This window comes from Sciurus carolinensis, chromosome 4, assembly GCF_902686445.1.
Source record: "Sciurus carolinensis chromosome 4, mSciCar1.2, whole genome shotgun sequence".
NCBI classification, from domain to species: domain Eukaryota; kingdom Metazoa; phylum Chordata; class Mammalia; order Rodentia; family Sciuridae; genus Sciurus; species Sciurus carolinensis.
In genome coordinates this window covers 25515979-25521488 of record NC_062216.1, presented here as the reverse complement: position 1 = coordinate 25521488, position 5510 = coordinate 25515979, and the positions used below count along the sequence as shown (strand labels likewise).

Sequence of the window (5510 nt, the reverse complement as noted above, 5' to 3'; positions counted from 1 at the left end):
CCCAACACTGCAAGAAAAGGACAGGGATGGAAGGGAAAAGGAGGCAAGGAAAAAGAAAAAAAGAAGGAAAGGGGAGGAGACAGAAAGAAATGAGTCATTAAAACAAAAGGGCATGTGGTACAAATATAAATATATGGCATTAACTCTTACAAAAAAGTTTACTAAGCTTTAGAATTTTAGTTATATCAACTGGATGATATTTTGACTGCACAGAATAAGTAGCGCTTAATAAGCGCCATGGTGGCCTTTCCGAAACCAGAGGGGTATGTGGCAAGGGGTCTCCAGTGGGACCCGCTTGAACCTGCGCTGCTTGGGGTGTGGGCGGGGCATAACAGAGTGGGAGGGGGAGGATGGGGCAGTAAGGTCACAGGGCAGTGAGGTCACAAAGCCCGTGGGGGGCGGTTTGCCTGGCTCCCCACACACCTCCAGCATTCTGTTCCTAGTGATCGGCTTGGTCGCAGGTGCATGTTTGGGCTCCCACCCAAAGTCTAGTGTCTGAAGCCTGTTTTCGTGGCTGGGCAGGATGTAGTTACCAAAGTAGTTTTGGTGTGATGGAGGGGCCAAGGGTCGCCCCTCAGTCTTACTGGGACCTGGGTCTGGAAAAAATATTCAAGGTTGTGCCAGCATTGCCTGAAGATGGAAGACCAGGCCCTAATCCTGATACCTTTCGTCTGCAGCTGGTAATATGTGCAGTTATTGGATTTTTTACTGTTCTCTTGTTTTTGTGGAGAAGTGTTCAGTCTGTTAGAAGCAGGCTTTATGCAAAGAGATAAAAAAAAGTTTGCTCTAAAACTTTCTGAACTAATTGAAGAAAAATGTAACCTGCTTGATAAAGTTAGCCTTCTTCAAAAAGAGCATAAAGGTTTACAGTTGTCTTTCAAGGATGCCAATCCTGAGAAGGCATCAAGAGAAGTGCAACATTTGGGGATAATACATGAAATGCTGAATAGGTCCAAATCTAAACTTAAGGATAAAATACTCTTTATAGAAACAGAGCTGAAAGAAGAGAAATCTAAACGTTCTGAACAGGATGAATTGATGGGAGATATATGAAAAAGGATAAAGTCCCTAGAAGAGGAATCAAAATCCCTCATATCACAAGTAGCTGAAGCTAAAACAACCTTAAGACTATTTCAAATGAATTAAGAAGACCTTAAGGTAGCAATAAAAGAGGCTTCGAATGAAAATTCCCAATGGCAGGAAAGTCAGAAACACCTTTTACAAGAAACTGAAGTATGGAAGGAAAAAGTGAGTGACCTTAAAAAACAGAAAATAACTTCTGAAGACTCTAAAATGCAGGCAGAACAAGTTCTAAGTGATAAAGAAAATCACATTAAGTCTCTGACCAAACGCTTGCTAAAAATGAAAGATCAGTCTCCTGTGCTTGGAGAAGACCTAATAGATGATGGTAACTTGGAGCTGGAGATTAAGAGTGAATCAGAAATTGGTGCTCACTTAGGTAATCAGCCAAAAGAAGCCTTGAAGGAACTGGTTTATGCAGCTGAGTTAAATGCCTCTTTAGAAACCTTAGAAGGAGAAAGACGTCAAAATTACACTTTATTATCTGAAGTAGATAAAACAAAAGAAGATCTGATAGAACGTATTAAAAATCTTCAGACCGAACAAGAATCTTTGCAGTCAGAAAACACACAGTTTGAAAATGAGAATCAGAAGCTTCAGCAGAAATTTACAGTAAAGATGGAACAACATCAAGAAAATGCAGTGAAACAACACAGGAAATTAGGAGTAGAGGAAAAGTGCCAGTTAGAGGAAGAGGAGAGGTTTTCTGAAGTTGAGAGAAAGATCAACCATGCAGCTAAAGAGCTGGAGACCTATAGAAATCGAGCCAAAGATCTTGAGGATGAATTGGATACCATTGTTCATTATTATGAGAGGCGGAGTATTTTCTATGAGAAAAAAGCACGTGATAATGCGTTGGCAGCTTGGAGAGCTGAAAAAAACCTCAAGTATTTCAAGACAGTAAATGCTCAGAAGAGACAAAAATTAACTGAAATGGAGTTTCAATTTAAACTTTTAGAAGATCCGTATGCACTTGATGTTTCCAATACAGCATTTGCCAGAGGGCAGTCCCCATATGGTCCCTCACCATGGAGTGGACCTTTATCTGAAATGAGAGCTTTTCCTTTGGAAAAGAAGGGTCCACCCAGATTGTCAGCTTTACATCCAGGGAAAGGAGGAAGAGGCTCAGGAGGCCCAGAGGATCTTCTGGACCATCAGATTAGCAATGAAAGAAGAGAAACAAGCTCTGATTCAGTAACTGATCCTCACAGAGCACTTGCTGACACTGGGCCCCTGTCATTGCCTCGAGAACCGGAATGTAAGATGATGATCCCTCCACCAGGTCAACCATATTGGCAACATGGATATTATTCTAATTATGGAAGACCATCTGAACCAGGAGAACTGCCTCCAATCCAATGCAAAAATGTCTATTCACTGAGGCGTTTTCCTCATTATCCTCCGCCAAGAGCTGAATTTTTTCTCCCTACCCCCACATTCTGAGAGGAGAAGCGAGTTCCCTTCAGGGTTGATTCCACCTTCAAATGAGCCTGCTCTTGAACATCCAGAACCACAACAAGAAACCTAACAATATATTTGATCTCTTTTCAAAATATGACATCTCTTATTTTTAGTTTAAGTAACTGCTTTTAGTTATTATATTTTTGCTCCAGCCGAAGCTTAATTAGAATTCTTAAGATAATATTGTATAAATAAAGGTGATTTCAATATGAATCTTATGAGTAAATTATTTCCATTTATTTTATAGTATAACTTTTAATTTGATTAATCCACTATTACTTAACAATGGGAGTTTTATATACATAATCTTGCAGCTGGGGATATTTTAATCTCCAAAGACTGTGCCTTTATGCCAAGAAATATATTTGCTATGATTGTTGCAAATGTGAAAATATCTTTATGCTTTATGAAATATTTTTATTGTTTTAAAGTCTTGTTTGGCATTGGTGATACTAATAAAATCAGTTTTTCCATTAAAAAAAAAATGCATGAGTGTACTTCCCCCCACATCCTCACTAGTATTTAAACTGTTGTCTATATTCCTTTTCCCCCCTTTCATTTTTTTATTTGTTCTAATTAGTTATACATGACAGTAGAATGCATTTTGATACATCGTAGATAAATAGAGTATAAGTTCCCATTTGTCTGGTTGTACGTGATGTTGAGCTACACAGTTCATGTAATCATATATACACATAGGGTAATAAGGTCTGATTCATTCTATCATTTTTAACCCCCATGCCCCCTCCCCTGTAGCCTCCACCTGTCTAGTCCAAAATATTTCTATTCTCCCCCCATCCCTTATTGTGAATTAGCATCCACCTATCAGAGAAATCATTTGACCTTTGGTTTTTGGGATCTTGGCTTATTTCACTTAGCATGATATTCTCCAATTCCATCCATTTACCAGCAAATGCCACAATTTCATTCTTGTTTAAAGCTGAATTATATTCTATTGTGTATATAAACCACAGTTTCTTTATCCATTTATTTGTTAAAGGGCACCTAATTATGTTCTATAGTTTAGCTATTATGAATTGAGCTGCTATAAACATTGATGTGGCTGTGTTAATGTAGTATACTGATTTTAAGTCCTTTGAATGTTGTCTATATATATATTTGTGTGTGTGTGTGTGTGTGTGTGTGTGTGTCTTGGTAATTGCCATTCTAACTGAAATGAGATGATTTTCATTTCCCTGATTGCTGAAGTTGTCAAACATTTTATTCATGTATTTCTTGGTCATTTGCATTTCTTCTTTTGAAAGATGTCTGTTGAGTTCATTTGATCATATATTAATTGAGTTTGTTTTTTCTGGTGTTATGTTATCATGTTCTTTATATACTTGAAATATTACTCCTTGAGGGACAGTGGACCAGTGCCTGGGGTGCCAGGTCAAGCCAATCCATGCAGGGCTGCAGATTTAGACACCCCCCCTGAGCACATCAATCAATGACTTTAAACTCCCGCTTCCCAAAGTAGGAAAAAACGGAAATAGGGTAAACCTGACAGGGACTCAAATTGACCAATAGCATTAGTACATTGCCAAGTCCAATTTAGCAGAATTTCAGACCAATAGCAGTGAACCAAACTCTATATAAACCCTTAGACGAGCACATTCTGATGGAGAAAACCAGTCATCGGGTTCCCTCTTGTACTGTAAGAGTTCTTTGTCCTGTTCTTCAAAAAATCCTACCTTTACACTCACTCAACCTGGTTTGTGGATTTCATTCTTGAATTCATGAGGCAAGAACCCAGAAAGAAGAAGAAATCAAAGATGAGCTGCTGGGGTTAGCTGCAACACTGGAGCTACATGGAGGGCAGGCCCACCATCAAGAGCCGCAACACTTCTCAGCTACAGAGACCTGCAGCTTGTGCAGACTCCATCTGCCAGCAGGAGCAGAAACACTCCGGTTTTTCCTGCTAGCAGAAGCAGAAAATCAAGTTTTATCTCAAAACTCCAGTTTCAATCTCATCTGCAATCAAAGATAATTTCACTTCTTTTTCAACTTGTATCCCTTTAATTTTCTTCTCTTGCCTGATTGCTCTGGATAGGGTTACAAGAACTTTATGTGAACAAGAAAAAACAGGAGTCATCATAAAACATTTTTATTCAAAAGTTTGTTGGGAAAAATAGATCTTGACCCAATTTTGCCCAATTATTACATCATCCAACCAAAGAGCTATAATGGCACCTTTGTAGTTACAAAATCCCAGACCAATAATGGAAGAAACAAATAAATTCATAACAGCATCTAAGTTCTTGAGCTTGCGTTAACTTTTAAAGTCATAATTTTTCGTAGAGTTTCAGACCACAGCTCATCAACATAAAGGTAAGAGGGGGCTTATCTGTGTTATGTTTTAATATAATATTAGAATATTACTGCACTGGAATAGGTAACTATGTGAATTTTGCCATGGGGCATTATTCAATTATTTTTGAGTAATCTTAGAGTAACAGATTGAAATGCAGCTGAACAGAGATTACTGCAAGAAAGGCAAATTATTAAATATTACACTACTAAAGATGTGTTTCATTTTCTCCCTATTGTTTTTAATCTTGTTCAAAGATAGTACATTTTATGTAGGAAGACAATGATTAAGTTTCTGCTCTGGGTTCATAATTTTAATGACAAAGCTATATTTAAACATTTAACTATCATTTCCTTAAAAAATATATTGCACATAGTATATACCATCCTTCAAACTATATTTACAGTATGAGAAAGTGTTATGTGATAATAATGCTCCTCAGATGTGAGCAAATTCTAACATATATTACCAGAATCATCTTTGTCTACTGATTTTATCTAAAATTCTCTAAATGTAATGATATAATCCCATTATAACTTTTGAGTGACTGCTGTGTATTCTGTTGTAACACTCATATGCATTGTCTCCAATTTAATGAATGTTAAATTTGACAGCCAGAACTGCATATAAATAAGTAGCTCTGTGAATGAGCATTTTA

General features: G+C 37.5%; 1 pseudogene; it reads left to right on the top strand.

The window, feature by feature from the left end:
• Positions 1–551: 551 nt before the first annotated feature.
• On the top strand, positions 552–2523 carry LOC124982666 (melanoma inhibitory activity protein 2-like; annotated as a pseudogene).
• The last annotated feature ends 2987 nt before the right edge of the window (positions 2524–5510 follow it).